Genomic DNA, 17,466 nt, shown 5'->3' with positions numbered 1-17,466 from the left:
CACTTTGGGCTCCAATGATACAAAATCTTTTACATTTTCTATATGTTTCCACTTGGCCAAAATTGATTCCCCTTTATTGTGGTTAGTTTTCCTAATTCACCTTTTCTCCATGCATTTAACTTAGTGACTAGCCTAAGCAGTTCTTTGGATAGTTGAGCCATTCATCCCCCATTTTATGTGCTTTCCTGGAGATTGTCAGTTGCAATACCTTGCTTTCCCTCCACCAAGATAAGTGTGGGACATGAGTAGGCCACACAGTAGAATTTGAGGTGGGCAGATAAAGACCAGTGGAGGTTGTTTTTGAAAACTGGTGCATGGTTGTTGGGAAACAGAAAATCTTTCTTTGTTCTAGCCTGTCAATCATTAGGACCTAGGCATAGAATTATAAATCATAATTTCCACCAGCTGAAGTGATTCTGCCTCAGAAAAAAGTTAAAATGTCAAGAGAAAAGCTGAGGAAGAGTGGAGAGGGAGCAGGGAAAAATAAGAACAAAGGAAGAGAGGGGAGGTAGGGATGGAAGTAGGGGGAGAGTGGGGAAGTCCCTCACAGCATTGCATAAGTCCCTGGATTTCACCATGCCTAAAGTGAGATTCTCCTTCAGATATGCTTTAAAATAATTCAATAAATCATCTTGTGACCTTAATCTGGTTAAGTGTTATTTTTGCCACTACAACCTGAATAAGGTCTAATATTTTCTACAATATTATCTCAAAAACTTGTATAATTGACTTGGTCTGCTTAGAATGTTTTCTAGTCTTTGGCTATTTGGCTAATGTGTATCCATTCTTTAAAACCCATGTTTTAATCCTTGGGTATATACCCAGTAATGGGATTGCTGGGTCAAATGGTATTTCTGGTTCTAGATCCCTGAGGAATCGGCACACTTCTTCTACAATGGTTGAACAATTTACACTCCCACCAACAGTTTAAAAGCATTCCTCTTTCTCCACATCCTCTTCAGCATCTGTTGTTTCCTGACTTTTTAATTATCGCCATTCTAACTGGTGTGAGATAGTATCTCATTGTGGTTTTGATTTGCATTTCTCTAATGACTAGTGATGATTAACTTTTCCTCCTATGTTTGTTGGCTGCATAAATGTTTTCTTTTGAGAAGTGTCTGTTCATATACTTTGCCCACTTTTTGATGGGATTTTTCTTTTTTCTTGTAAATTTGTTTAAGTTCTTTGTAGATTCTGGATATTAGCCCTTTGTCAGATGGATAGATGGCAAAAATTTTCTACCATTCTGTAGGTTGCCTGTATAAATCATTCTGCTATAAAGACACATGCACACGTATGTTTATTGTGGCACTGTTCACAATAGCAAAGACTTGGAACCAACCCAAATGCCCATCAATGATAGGGTGGATACAGAAAATGTGGCACATATACACCATAAAATACTATGCAGCCATAAAAAAGGATGCATTCATGTCCTTTTCAGGGACATTGAAAAGGACATTCTCAGCAACCTAACACAAGAAGAGAAAATGAAACACCACATATTCTCACTCATAAGTGGGAGTTGAACAATCATAACACATGGACACAGGGATAGGAACATCACACATTGGGGCCTGTCTGGGGGTGGGAGTCTAGGGTAGGGATAACATTAGGATAAATACCTAATGTAGATGATGGGTTGATGGGTGCAGCAAATCACCATAGCACGTGTATACCTATGTAACAAACCTGCACATTCTGCATATGTATCCCAGAACTTAAAGTATTATAAAAAAATCCCAAGGTAAATGTCAACATATCTAAGAAAGCCATTTCTTTCCCTTTCTTACCTCCATTGAAGCCGGGAGTGCATCATTCCTTCCTTAGAGCTACGAGTATCTCATGATTACTATTTTACTGGCCACATTAGTTGGTGATATAGTTGCAGATGTGTCAGCTTATCCTATTTCATTAGAAGGGCTTTTCAAGTAAGAGTTTGACATTTTTCCATCCTATCATTTTTTAAAAAATTTTTTACAGTGTGGCTGAAATAAAGTATTCACTAAATGCTCACTAATTTAAAATTCGGATTCTATTAAGTTGTGCATTCATTTATACTTTATTAGTTACCTAACATAGGCAAAGGTACATGCTAAGCATTATGTGTATATCATGAAAATAAGTTTTTGGTTATGAGTACTGCTATTTTATCCACTTAAAAATAATAATACTGACAGCCAGAGGGTTAAGGTCACACAAATAGAAGGTGGCAGAATCAGGACTCAAACTCAAAGTGTCTGATGCCAGATCCTGGCTCTTAATATGCTACTGTGTATTTTGTATGAGCAGAAGCTCTCAAAATTAATTGAGGGCAACTAGCACACAAGCAAACTACCTCAGTAACAAGTGACATGTGCTTTGCTAGGCCAGGAAAGAGAGTGACGCTCTCTCAGAGTTTGTGGGTATATACTTATTTTCTATTGCTTCATAATAGATTATCACAAATGTAACAGCTCAAATCCACACCATTTATTATCTTAGAGTTCTACGGGTCAGAGGTCTAGGCAGATCTCAACTGTGTTCTCCCTTCAGGGGCAGGCACTCAAGGTGTTAGATGGGCTACATTCTATCTGGAGGTTCTGGGGAAGAGCCTGATTACCAGCTCATTCTGTCATTGGAAGAATACAGTTCCTTGCAGCTGTAGGACTGAGGTCCAAGTCTTCTTGCTAACTTTTGGTTGAAAGTCACCGTCAGTTCCTAGAGTCCACCTATCTTTTCCTACTGCACAGATACAACCATCATCAAAGCCAGCAATGGAGAATCTCCCTTTTGTCCAATTCTTCTCATATTTAAAATATCTTTCCAGGAAGATTCTAATATATCTTCGAAGGGGTTGCCTGATTAGGTTAAGTTCACCAAGGATAACTGCCTTCCCTTGAGGGAGAATCTGGGACCGTAATGACACCTGCAAAATTCCTTTGCAGCAGCACCTGCATTAGTACCTGATTGAATAACTGGGAGAAAATGAACACACACCAAAAACCAGGAATCTTGGGGATCATCTTACGATTCTGCCTCTGTGGGGCAATATATTCATTTTATGAGAATCAAATTTCTATTTACCTATTGAAATCTTTCTTCCCAAGCATCTCTCTTGTGCCTCATTATCCCTCCCTGACAGGAGCTACAATTTCTCTTAATGCTGGATGGAGGGATCCAGATGTCGTAAATGCAAACCTTTCCTGCCATCAGAGTCGGCCGTCAGACAATACCAGAAATCAGTGTTTCCTTCTGAGTGGTAGACAAGAGTACATAATGAAGTGACCAGATTTTGATGTTCTGAAATACAGTTCACAAATATAATAAATGAAAGAAATATGGGTGTCTAGCCTTGGGAAGAAAGGCTGCATGGAGACATCAGGAGACATCTCAGAAAAATTGAAAGGCAAGAAAACCAATCACAGAAGAATTTGTTTCCTCACACCTGCATTCTATTGGTGCATGGTCTTCTTCCCACAAGAAGGAACACCCTTCCTAAACTTACGAAAGTAAAATAGAAAGTGCAAAATTGTGTTACATCACCTTTATTGCCATTCATCCTAGTATAGCTCTGAAACTGAGTTTTTCTCTTCACAAAGAATAGCGCTAATGGGTGTCTATTTCTCCCATTCACAGGAAGCAAGTCTTTTCTTCAATCTATCATTAAAGAAAAAATCCAGGGATATTCCCAGCATATTTATTTCATGCTATATTTACAACATTAATGGGTAACTCAAATAAAATGGAGTTCGTAAATGGTAATTAACAAATTTAATCACTTTGAACTATTACATCAGTTTCAGAGGCAAACCAGTCTCTGAGCTTCTCCATTATTTTCACTTATCCTTTTGGTCATTTTCACATTTATATAGCTTTTAAGAGTTAAGCGATCTTGCATTTTTCACACAGCCACCATGGTTTTTCTGACTCTTATTAAACATGAATGGTAGGTGACTTCACAAATATACTGAAAACAACTTCATTTAGCTTAGAATTGATTGTTTGAAAAATCAGATCATACACAGCCACCTGGAAGAAAATACTCACACAGAAATTTCCAAGAAGAAACTAAAACCAACGAAAAATTGATGCTTCCCAATGAGGTAGGAATTCTAATTTAATGTGTATATCTAGATCTGATTCTCTTGGGATCACATGCTAATTTGGTTGTATATTTGTTCAATCAATTTAGAGACGTGGATAAATAAAAAGTAGGTTCATTTAATTTGTAAAAGATCAAAGCAATAGATCCTTAGCAGCAATATTACAATTCTACCTTGAACTAGTTACAGTATCATGAATGAGCTACATTTACATTTTCGTTTGTTTGTTTTTAAGATACGTGGTAGAGAAGTAGAAATAGCTTCTCTGGGCAGACTCAGGTAACACCCAAGAGACCTGTATCATGGGTTGGTATCTACCATGTTTGGAGAAAGAATAAATGTTTAACCTGAGTGTCTAGTTTTTCATTCTCCTATAAACATAGACTAAGATGAAGTTTCAAGTATAAGGTGTTGATGTGGAAATTGAAGTAACCCCAGGTAGATGAATGGAGATATAGGAAATAAAAGGAACATCAATTCAAGAAGAACATGATGCAACCACAAATAATGAATATTATGTAACAAAAAGAACATAAATTAAATTAGATAAGGATCAATACAAATACAGTTATGAATGCATATGAGGAACAGCACGGGAAAATAAAAACACCTAATTAGTGAACAGGGATGCAGTGAAATGGGAGAATTATTTCTTTGCACTAAATCTCTATTCATGTCATATATAATAGTAAAAGTAAAAAAAAATAAATGGAAGAGAAAGCAACATTTCAGGGTGCACTGTCAGAGTAGTTTTGCCATTGGCAATGGTGATGGTTAATACTGAGTGTCAACATAGTTGGAGTGAAGGATACAAAGTATTGTTCCTGGGTTTGTCTGTGAGGGTGCTGCCAATATATACTAACATCTGAGTCAGTGGACTGGGAGAGACAGACCTACCCTCAATCTGAGTGGCTGCCATCTAATCAACTGCCAGGACAGCTAGGATAAAAGCAGGCACAGGAACGTGGAAGGACTAGACTGGCTGAGTCCTCAGGCCTACATCTTTCTCCCATGCTGGATGCTTCCTGCCCTCAAACATTGGACTCCAAGTTCTTCAGCTTTTGGACTATTTGATCTACGCCAACCAATGATTTGCCAGGGACTCGTGGACCTTCGGCCACAGACTGAAGGCTACACTGTTGGCTTCTCCACTTTTGAGGTTTTGGGACTCGGACTGGCTTCCTTGCTCCTCAGCTTGCAGACGGCCTATTGTGGGACTTTATCTTGTGATCATGTGAGTTAATACTCCTTAATAAAGTCCTCTTTATATATACATTTATCCTATTAATTCTGTTCCTCTAGACAACACTAATGCAGGTCAATTCCACTTGGTAAACTCTGGAAGCTTGTATAGGGCACATATCTCTATTCTATTTGAGGGTCTATGAAACTGGTTTTATACATTAACTCACATCCATGTACGGTTGAGGGCTGCCCCATGAGGTGTGAAGTGTTCACCTCCCATATGTTCCAGAAGCCAAAAGAAACATTCCAGAAAAAAAAAAAAAATGCAAGCGTTTTAATTTGGAGATCAGGCAGGTATCCTTGCTGAAGTAGTAAGGGAATGGGTAATATAGCCAGGGTACCAAAAGCACAAAGAGTCAGAGAGTGAGTTCAACACAACATCTTTTTAGAGTGAAAATAATTATGTGCTTGGAAAATATGTCCAAGGTATTAGTAGGAGACTTATCTAAGAACCCAGACTCCAAACAGGAAAGGGGAGAATTGTAGCTGAAACCAGAACAGAGAATTGAAGGCTTTTGCCTATGGTCATCTGAATCTCTTTCTGAATGGACAAATAACATCTGGGCAAGTATAGCTGACACAGCAAAATAACAAAAGAAAAGGTAAATGGGACCATTTCACGCTGCAGTTTGACTCCCCTCTAATCAGGTCAGTCCACGTTCCTGGAATGTAAGACTTCCCAGTATCTGCCTTTTGAATGACATACTCAAGAGTAAACTTTTTACCTTCACTTTCCCTGATCTCATGCACACTCTGAATTTTTTCTCTCTCTATGATCAAAACGCACTTCACTTGCTCTTCTTACTGTCAGAGAGTGTTGTGGTTACATGTCTTTCTCTTTGTATCCAGGGACAGTGTGTGAGGTCCTCAGTGGCTGGAACATTTACATGTACTCTTCAGCCACACATCGCCTAGTACTCAGGCACTATGTGTCAGAATCTCCTTTGTTTTCCAGTGGGGCTAGAATACAGACAAGCTGGGCAAGAGCTCTGCCAATGGCCCTCAGCCAAGGAATAGGGGTGAATCCCACCTCATCTGAGGCCAGGGCATGTCGAATGAATGGACAAATATTAAGCATATACCTAAAAAATTCCAAAGGTAGGGCTATAGCCAGATGCTCAGATGAGGGTGATGTATTTTTCTATTCATTGAGCAAATATTATTGCAAACCTCTGATCTCACCAAGCAATGGGAATCTACAGTGTAAACAAATCTTGAGGGTACATTCAAATATAAAGTAAAACTTAAAAAAAAGTAATACAGACCACAATAATGGTGAGTACCTGTAGAATAGAGTACATTACAAGCATCATAGGAGCGCTGAGTCTCTATGCACTTAGTGGCTGCTTCCACGTTCTAGTTTAATGCAGTGAGCACTGTGCAGTCCTTCCTTGAGACAGGTGAACCCTCACCCTAAACTTAAACCTGTGCATAAGAATTGGGTTTCAGAAAACTAATATTAGCCAAATATGGCCAAATATTCAAGTATAACTAAATATGTAACTAAATAAATATGGCCAAATATTCAAACACAACTAAGCGTAACTAGATTATGCAAGTGAAAAAAAAACAAAAACAAAAAGTTTTTCCCCTATACCTTCACTTCTCTACATACCCCCACCTTGCAACCAATTCTTTATCCTTTGTCTTTAGAGCTAGGTTCTGACATTACCATCTCAAAGATGGATAGCCTAACAAAATCCCTGTCTTTGAATAATGATTTTCTTTTGGAATAATTCTACTACTTATGTATTTTTCTGATCTATAACGTTTTATGTACCTGGGAGGAGATTCTAATTTCCCTGAAGTGTGAAATCTGGAAATCTGGAAATCTGGATTGTCTGGGTTCTTTTTCTTTTCTTTTTTGTTTTTTTGGTTTGATTTTTTTTTTTCTTTTTTTGAGACAGAGTCTAACTCTGTCACCCAAGCTGGAGTACAGTGTTGTGATCATAGCTTACTGAAGTCTTGAACTCCTGGGCTCAAGCAATCCTCCTCCTCCAGCCTCCTGAGTCACTGGGACTACAAGTGGCACGACTATGTGTGGATAATACATTTTTAATTATTATTTTTATTTTTAGTAGAGATAGGGTCTCACTATGTTTCCCAGGCTGGTCTCAAACTCTTGGTTTCAAGGGATTCTCCTGCCTCAGCTTCCCAAAGTGCTGGGGATTATAGATGCTCATCCATCCTTTGGTCCTTTATCGACTTGGATTTAGCTCAGCTACAAGTGCTGAAGAAGCCAAAATAAACTGCTTTAAATGAGCTAATGTGCATCTCATGTTAAGCAGTGAAAACTAGCAGGATGGCTTCCTATTGTCAGGACTCATATTCCTTTTATTTTGTGGTCCCACCATCAGTTACTACCAACTTTCAGGCTGTTTCAGGTCCAACATGGATGCTGGAGCACCAGCCACCAAAACCACATTTTAGTCAACATGAAGACGAAAAGGACAAAGAGCAGGTTCTCTCACTTTTATGTTACTTGCAAAAGATGCTTTCACCACAACCACGTACATCTAATTGGTGGGAACTTAGTCACAGAGTCAAATCTAGCTGAAAGGAGGTGGAGAAATCTAGTCTATTTTTGTGGATTAACATGTTCCTAGCTGAAATCTGTGTGTTCTATCCCTCAGGTAGAAGGAAACAATGGAGACTGTGAAAGTTTGCAGTTTTGGTGCCGTTTACAAAACACAGAAGCACAATTTCCAGTTAAAAGATAGCAGAGTAAAAGCATTTTACCCTACTGTTCTGTCTTGAACCAAATAGAGGAAGGGGGAATACCAACTAACTCAGCATGCAACATCATAATAAGAAAACAAATCACCAACTAATAAATGGGTAAATGATGTAAACAGATACTTCAACAAGGGAGGCATATGGAAGGCAAATAAGTACATGAACATATGTCCAACATACTTCCCTTAGTCATAAAGGAAGTGCAAACCAAAACCACAATGAGATACCACTAAAATTTATTAGAATGGCAAAACAAAACAAAAAGAAATAAAAACTTGACAATGCCTAGTGGTGGCAAGGATAAGGATCAATTAGAACTCTCACATATTGCTGAGGCAAACGCAAAATGGAACTCCTTTGGAAGCTAGTTTGGCAGTTTCTTCCAATGTTAAACATATACTTTTCATGTAACCCATTATTACACTCTCAAGTGAAATTTAAACAAAGTAAAAACTTAAATTTATATAAAAACTTGAACATGAATGTTTGTAGAAGATTTATTCAAAATCATCAAAAGTTGGACAAATTCAATGTCTTGCTTCTTGACAATGGGTTAAAAAACTGTGGTATACACATGCAGTGAAATAAATGAAAACAAATTACTGATATATATACAACTAAAAATAAATATCAAATTCACTGTGCTAGATTAAAGAAGCAGGCTTCAAAATGCTAGATAGTATATGATTTGTGTTATATGACATTGTGAAAATGGCAAAACCATAGTAACAGAAACTAGATCAGTTATTGACAGCAGCTCTACATTGGGAGGGTTTAACAAGAAGGGAGGAATAAGTATTGTGTGTGTGTGATTGAACTGTTCGATATCTTGATTTTGGTGGTGATTACATTCCCACATGTGCTTGACACAACTCAGAGAATTGTAAACTACACTGGCTAAATTGTACTCTATGTGCATTATATATTAAGTTAAAAATGTAAAGTAAATAAAAACGAGTCATCTCAGAGACAAATCTTAGAGTAAAGGTGTCACAATAACATCCAAAATCTCTTAACTGGTTAAGTGCTTAATGCCAAAAATTTAAATTAAGAATATACTGACCCCACTATATTTTTATGTTAAATAAAAATTATTCAGTGCAATAGTCATATTAAGAATATGGTTTTCCTTTTGGAAACCATGGCATCAACTGGGTAGGGGGTGGGAGGGAGTAGGAGGAAGAGAAGGAGAGAGAGAACACACTGGTGATAAATCACTGAAATATAGCACAGTAAAAAAATGTTTTCTTCAACAGAGAAATCCAGTAATGGTTACTGGAACATGGAACTGACTGGAATCAATCAAATACATAATAATCCCACTGATTTTTTAAAGAAACCTGAACTGTTAAAACTCATCCACCCTACACTAAAAGTTATTTTTAAAAAATTCTTAAGAGTCAACAATTCTTTGATTGAAAAGTAAACAGTACAAAATTAGTACAGTTCAAGGAGGATATATTCCGTTACACTCTCTTCAAATGTAGTAAAGGAGGATAGTGGGAAGCAAAGACACATCAATAAGGTGGAGCTAAGGATCATGGAGTCCTGTAGGTAAAGGAGATCCTTCTAAAGGGTACAATCATAATATAATTAAGAAACAGGTTCATACCTGGGTAAAGGGAGCATGCAGTGTCTGACCAGTGGTATGTAAAAATTGCTAAGGATCAGTGAGAAGCTGTCCTCTCATTTTTATCTTTCTAAATGGGAGTATTTACCATAGTTACCTGTGATGGTTAATTTTATGTGTCAACTTGCCTGGGCTAAGGGATACCCAGATAGCTGACAAAACATTTCTGGTTGTGACCGTGATGCTATTTCCGGGAGAGATTAGCATTTGAATCAATACATTGATTAAGAAGATTGCCCTCACCAGTGAGGGTGGCCATCATACAATTCACTGAGGTCCTAAATGGAACAAATAGGTGGAGGAGGGGAAAACTGGTTTCCTGTTTGACCTCTGACATTCATTTTCTCTTGCTCTCAGACGTCAGTGATCCCTGTTCTTGGGCATTTAGGCTCATACCTGCCATCTACCACCTGAGGTAATCCCCATCAGTTTTCTGGGTTCCCCAGTTGGTAGATGGCAGATCATATAACTTCTCTGCCTCCATAATCATGTGGGCCAATTCCTCTCTCTCTCTCTCTCTCTCTCTCTCTCTCTCTCACACACACACACACACACACCAACCGGACTTATGGTTCAACTTATAATTTTTCAACTTCATGAAGATATGAAAGCAATATCCATTCAATAGTAACTATACTTGAGCACTCATACAATAATTCTATTCTTCACTTTCAGTATAATAGTCAATAAATTACATGAAGCATTAAATATTTTATTATATGTTAAACTTTGTGTTAGATGATTTTGCCCAACTGAAGGCTAATGTAAGTGTTCTGAGAATGTTTAGAAAAGGTTAACCTGAATAATGTTAGTAGATTAGGTGTATTAAATGCATTTTATCATATTTTCAACTTACAATGAGTTATTGAGACTGAAACCAATTGGAAATAGACGAGTATCTATCCATCTGTCTGTCTGTCTGTCTCTCTCTCTCATTGGTTCTGTTTCTCTGAAGAACCATAACTAACCTATTATTCTTTCTCTGTTCTTTATTAGATGTCTGTAAGTGACAATTAGGCTTCTTGTTCGTAGTTGTCTAGACTGAGTGAAAGAAGTATGGACTTATAGTGACTATTGTGCAGTATCTGGAGATTTCAGACTTTGAGCATAATGAGCTTCCTGGCTCAATCTTGGAACTTGAGTTGCCTACCTTGGGAAAGACATTATTTATGTTCTACATGTTAGAAGAAAGGAGTAAAGGATTATTTGATCAGGGGAGCAATCTTGGGCAGAGATATAATCAGAAAGACACATTCTAAATACTTGCCCATATTTTCTAACCTCTTCACAGTTAGGATCATGTGACTACATGTTTTGTGGACTGTAAACAGTAGTGAGAATATACTTTTTTGGTTAAAAGTGTATAAGAGCTGTCTGCTTAATCATATGGCTATTTCTTCCTCTGTTGTGGAGACCTAGATGTTCTTGCATTCCAGTTGATGCAACTGCAAGATAATGGAATATATATCAGCTTGGTTCCTAAGTGAATGGAGCATTGTCCCCCACCAATATCGGCATGTAATATAATAAACATAAACTTGTTTTTATAGGCCAGTAAAGCAATATATAGCTATTCTAAATAAAACATCTTGCAATCCCAAATATTATTATGTCTCAAAGTGGCATAATATTAGGAAATGAATTATGGTTTTTCTGAAAATACAGCTAGACAGAAGATGTAATCTTGCTGGAGAGGCATATTTTATTCAAAAGTTGTCTTGTATGCAGGACATCTCTGCTTTAAGATAATTGAGTTGATTACCTCCTCATGGTTTTGGGGTTATAATCGTGACCTTGTACTACGAAAACATTCTGACTACTATACTCCACTAGGATATTTCTGTTTACTGAACATCTTTGGATTTTCTTTCCTAGCACTGATTTTGTCACTTAATCATGTAACATCCTCTAAAGTTCAACTATATTCTGAAAATAAGCATGGTTTCTCTTTGTTCTACTGCAATTATAAACTCTTTGAAAAGAGGAATCTTTTATGACATAGTAGTTTGTTTCAATTTAATCAGATGGAATTACAGTGGTAATAATTATAAAGAAGATGGTGCTGTGTTGCTTTATAAAAATGAAATAAAAAGCGGCTCTTCAAGAATATATTCAACAACTATTTACTGGACACATAATTTATATTATTCGTTGGGTGCAGGGAATGCTGTTCAATCTGCCCATAGATTGTGAGCTCTTTCCTAAGTACATCTGGCTTTAGCTGTTAGATTCGAGATATGTTTGCCCCAATCAGTTTTCTGAAAAGAAAAACAAAGTCTTTTAGAAATCCCAGTGCTCACCATGTCAGACCTTTGGCTTGATTTAATGTATTCAAGAATACAAAATTATCATCTGCTGTGTAAATATGCTAAGAATCCATGAGATTTTGTGACTCATAATTTGAGTTGATTAATCTCATGAGCTCTGAGTAAACAGACTGACTTTCCACTGAGAATATAAATTCATGAGGTAAGAATATAAATTAAAAAGACAACCAGTCAAAGGAGCCATGTTTACTTATAAAACCCAGTAGATAGATAAAATAAACTGTCATTAAATGTGCATTCATTATGTGTCAAAACTGTACATCATAAAAAACGATCATTTATTTATCAAATAATCCTGCATAGTAAGTGCTATTGTTACATTTGAATCAACTAAGAGAAATGTGCCTACAATACAGTAGACTCTATTGAAGTTTGGACCATTATAGTCATGTGAGCCAATTTCTTCAAGTGTATATATGTTTATTCACTCTTTTGTTTCTGTTTCTCTAAAGAACCACAATTAATATGAAAGGGGCTTTGTAACTTTTTAATGGGAAGAAGGTGAAAGAGTTTTAAGATGTATGCTAGAAAAACATCTAGATTGTCTTGAAGAAATTGTGAAAAGGAATATGAATGTTAAAGGTGATTCTAGTGAAATATCAGATAGAAACGAAGAAAATGTATCAAAAGCTAGATAGAAAGTGATTCTTGTTATAAACTGACAACCAACTTGGCCAAATTGTATTCTAGTGTATTGTCGACAGTAGACATTATGACTGTTTGCCCATTTGCATTGCTATAAAGGAATGCCTAAGGCTGGGTAATTTGTAAAGAAAAGAAGTTTATTATCAGTCATGGTTCTGCAGGCTTCTACAGGAAACATGACTCTAGCATATGCTCCTGGTGAGGTCTCAAAAAGCTTCTACGCATGGTGGAAGACAAGAAGGAGCAAGCATGTCACATGGTGAGAGAGGGAACAAGGGTGGGGGAAATATCAGGCTCTTATGAACAACCAGATCTTGCATGAACTAACAGTGAGAACTCACTTATTACCATGGTCAGGACCATGGTACTAAGGGTGACTGAGCCCCATGACTCAAATACCCTTCATCGGACCCCACTTCTGACATTAAGGATTATATTTCAACATGAGATTTGGAACCACAACCAAACCACATTAGTGACAAACTTGGATATTTAGGTGAGGATATTTCTAAGCAAAATGCTGAAGGCATGACTTGGTTTCTCTTTGCTGCTTATAGTAAAATGCAGGAGGAGTGAGATAAATAGAAAATAAATCATTAAGAAGAAAAGAACCAACACTTGGATATTTGGAAAACTCTCTCATCCCATACTTTAAAAAATGAACAAGTATGTTTGGGACAGAATACCAAGGGTGTGGCTGGACAATTACTCCATGAAACAATGACAGGTGTCACTCATAGGTCTAATTAGCCATGTCAGCAGAAGTCAAGGCTATAAATGAAGATAGCTTTATTGGAAGAAACACTGCTGGCCTGGGTTAACGGGAAAAGAGATGGTAAAAATAAAGTAAGGATATATATTTCTGGGATTCTATAGGATAAGACAATAGAGGTACTCAGCTGCAAAAAAAAATTAAAAACACACACACACACACACATAAACAACAATAACAACAACAACAACAACAAAAACCAAAGTTATTCTGCAAGGAAATGGAAGGTCATATGAAAATTCTACTTTTTTTTTTTTTTTTTTTTTTAAATCTCCATACTCTTTTCCAAAATGGCTGCACTAATTTACATTTCCACTAACAGTGTCCAGGGTTTTCTTTTCTCCACATCCTCACCAACACTTGTTATCACTCCTCTTTTTGATAATAGTCATTCTAACAGGTGTGAAGTGATGTCTTACTATGGTTTTAATTTACATTTCCCTGATAATTAAAAATGTTGAGCATTGTTTTAAATGTCATATCTATTCATATCTCTTCTTATTTTTTAATTTTAATCAACAGACAAAATTATATATGTTAATAATATACAACATGATATTTTGAAGGATATACACACTGTAGAATGGTGATTACCAGAGGCTAGGGTGGCTGGGGAGTGGAGTTTGAGAGATACTGGTCATATATCTTCTTTTGAGAAGTGTCTACTCAGATCCTTTGCCAAGTCTTAAACCGCAATTTTGTTTTTGTTTTTGTTTTTTTGCTATTAAGTTTTCTGAGTTTCTCATATATTTTGGATATCAGTCTCATATCAAGGGATGGTCTGCCAGTTTGTGGTTTGTGTCTTCATTCTGTTATTTTCTTTTAGTGCAGAAGCTTTTTAACTTGCTGCAATCCCATTTGTTTACTTTTGCTTTTGTGGCTTGTGCTTTTAGAGGCCTATCCAAGAAATACACATAGTATTGTACAGTCTTACTTATATGTGGAATCTAAAACATGTCAGTCTGAGAAACAAAAATTACCAGAGACCAAAGGGGGGCAATGGAGATGTTGATCAATGGGTAAATAGTTTCAGTTAGACTACAGGAATATGTTTTCTGTGATCTATTGCACTGCATGATGGTTACAGTTAATAATAATGCATTGTATATTTCAAAATTCTGGAAAAAATAGATTATAGCGTTCTCACTACAAAAAGTAATAAGTTGGTGAGGTAATAAATATGTTAATTAGCTTTATCAAATCTTTCTATAACGTATACACAGACCAAAACATCACATTATGCATTGCAAATATACACAATTATTTGCCAATTAACTTTTTTTAAACGAATGATCCCAAAGGTGGAGCTGTCTTTGCCTGAGCCAGAGGATGGGCCCAACTCAGTTTCTGCAGGCCAGGCTGCTGACACCTAGGACCTTGGGATAGAGCTTCTACACAGGGTTATAGGGACAGGAATGCCACACAAAGTGAAGGGGGCAACATTGCCACACCTGTGAACCTGGAAGGTGAGGCTGCCTTCCTCATGGACCTAGAGGACACAGCTACTAAGCCAAAAATGATTACTTACCCTCAAGCATTAAAATCTAATGGATCTGCCCTGATAGGTTTTGGACTGGCTTGGAAATCATGATTCCCTTCATGACTTTTCCCTTTTGAAATGGAAATGCTTCTTCTATGTCAGTCCAACCATTATATTCTAGAAACAGACAATTAGACTAGTTTCATAGGTTTACAGCTGGAAATAAACTTTGCCTCAGTATGAATAGCATCTCATATACACTTTAGATTATATTTAGAGAGATTTTGGACTTAAGATTATTACGATGGGTTAAGACTCTTGGACTGTTGGGATGAGGTTGAATGCATTATGCCTGTGAGAGGAACAGAAATATAGAGGTCTAGAGGGTGAAATGTAATGGCATAAATTGTGTTTCCCACAAAGGTCAATGTTGAAGTCCCAACTCCCAGTATCTCAGAATGTAACTGTATTTGAAGATAAGGTCTTTCAGGTGGTGAGTATTAAGGTTGTACACTAATCCAAAAGGCCTGATGTCCTTATAAGAAAAGGGAGAGATGTTAGAGATGCATGCATACAGAGTAAAGGCCATATGAAGACACAGAAGGATGGCAGCTTTTCTGCAAGCCCAAGAGAATGACCTCAAGAGAAACCAAATTTGCCAAAACCTTGATCTTGGTTTCTAGCCTTCAGAACTGTGACAAAATTAATTTATGTTGATTAAGACTCCATTAAGCCCTGGCAAAACTAATACAATGCTGCTATTGTTCTATTCAATAAATTTAACGAAGGGAAATGTTGCTAATACAATGCTGCTATTGCTGTTTTCAATAAATTTAATGAAGGGAAATGTGCATAAAATATAATGTACCCATTAGAAGTACATGAATCTATGAGTGTTTACAAATATATACATCCATGAAACCTCCAGTACAATCAGATAGAAAACATTTCTGTCACCCCAAAATGTTTCTTTTTGCCTATTTACAGTCAATCTCCTCCCCAAGGCAGGCCCTACACAACCATTGATCTGCTTTCTGTCACTAGAGATTATTTTTATCTCTTCTAAAATTTAATATAAATGGAATAATATACATTCTTTATTGTCTGGTTTCTTTCACCTGGCAATTAGTTGCGTAGATTTTCCAATGTTTCTTATTGTGCCAACTGTTCGCTCTTTGCTTTTTGCCTCCTGTCCATCTGTCACATTCAACTATTAAAGATTTGTTGCATCTCCATTGGAGGCTGACATAGTTTGGCTCTGTGTCCTCACCTAAATCTCATGTCAAATTGTAATCCCAGTATTGAAGGAGGGGCCTGGTGTGAGGTGATTATATCATGCAGGCAATTCTAATGGTTTAGTACCATCCCCTACTGGTACCTCCTGATAGAGTTCTTCTGAGATCTAATTCTTGTAAACTGTGTGGCACCTTCCCTTTCTCTCTCTTTCCTGCTCGGCATGTGAAGATGTTCTTGCTTCTCCTTTGCCTTCTGCCATGATTGTAAGTTTCCTGAGGCCTCCCCAGAGGCAGAATCCTGTACATTCTGTAGAACTATGGCCAATTAAAGCTCTTTTCTTCACAAATTACCCAGTCTCAGGTATATCTTTATAGTAGTGTGAGAAGGGACTAAGACAGAGCCCTTTGTGAATAAAGGGCTATCAGTTTTCATGTACATGCTTTTGTAAGGCTATCTATTTTCATTTTTCTTACATAATATAAGTCAAATTTTTAGGTTTTATGGCATATCTATGTTTGGTTTTATAAGGCACTGTTACACTGTTTTCCAAAGTGGTTGTACCATTTTAGATTTTCATCAGTAAAATATGTTGAGTGTTAACAATGTTCCACATAGCAACCAAACACACGGTATTCTAAGTCTTTTATATCTTAGCCATTCTAGCAGGTTTTCATGACATCCCATTGTGATTTAAACTTGTATTTCCTCAATGAATAATGATGTTAAATATTCTGCTATGTGCTTACCAGATTCTCATATTCTTCTTCAGTGAAATGACTATTCAAGTCTTTTGTCCATTTTAAAAGCTGGCTTGCTTGATTTTTCCTACTGAGTTGCATGAGTTATTCATATATCCTAATGTAAGTTCTTTTTCAGATAAACTTAATAATGTATACTCCAATTGTGTGACTTGACTTTTCATTTTTAAAACTGGGATTTGTAAAGGAAGTTTGAAATTTTGCTGAAGACTATTTTTTGTTGTTGTTGTTTTTACATTTATAATGTCTTTATTGAAATAACATTGTCATACAATAAAGTAAAAATATGCAAACAATTTGATAAGTTTTGATACATGTATACACCTATAAAACCACTATTACATGTAGATAATGGACATATCCATCACAGCCAAAAGTTTTCTCCTGCATACTGTCGTATCTCTGCACATTCCCTTCCCCACTGCTAATCCTCTTACCCAGGCAATAAGTAACCTGCTTCTGTCAGTTTAGATTAGTTTGCATTTTATCAAATTTTACATAAACAAAATCCCAAAATATGTACTCTTTTGGTGTGGCTTTTTTCACTTGAGA

At 36.7% G+C, this 17,466-nt stretch overlaps 1 non-coding gene across 6 annotated transcripts in view; it reads left to right on the top strand.

Moving 5' to 3' along the window:
* The window catches only part of LOC105487940 (uncharacterized), a 224,040-nt gene that overhangs the window by 190,866 nt on the left and 15,708 nt on the right, over positions 1-17,466 (top strand). Inside the window, exon 11 of one of the 6 annotated variants that reach the window (XR_011621472.1) lies at positions 12,830-12,927. The exons of the other annotated variants lie outside the window; for them this stretch is intronic. This is a non-coding gene — a transcript (uncharacterized protein). The remainder of the gene's footprint in view (positions 1-12,829; positions 12,928-17,466) is intronic. 6 annotated transcript variants of the gene reach the window in all.

Source organism: Macaca nemestrina, chromosome 3 (genome assembly GCF_043159975.1).
Source record: "Macaca nemestrina isolate mMacNem1 chromosome 3, mMacNem.hap1, whole genome shotgun sequence".
In the NCBI taxonomy this organism is placed as follows: domain Eukaryota; kingdom Metazoa; phylum Chordata; class Mammalia; order Primates; family Cercopithecidae; genus Macaca; species Macaca nemestrina.
Note: the sequence above shows the minus strand (reverse complement) of the source record. Positions and strands in the feature narration are given on the sequence as shown.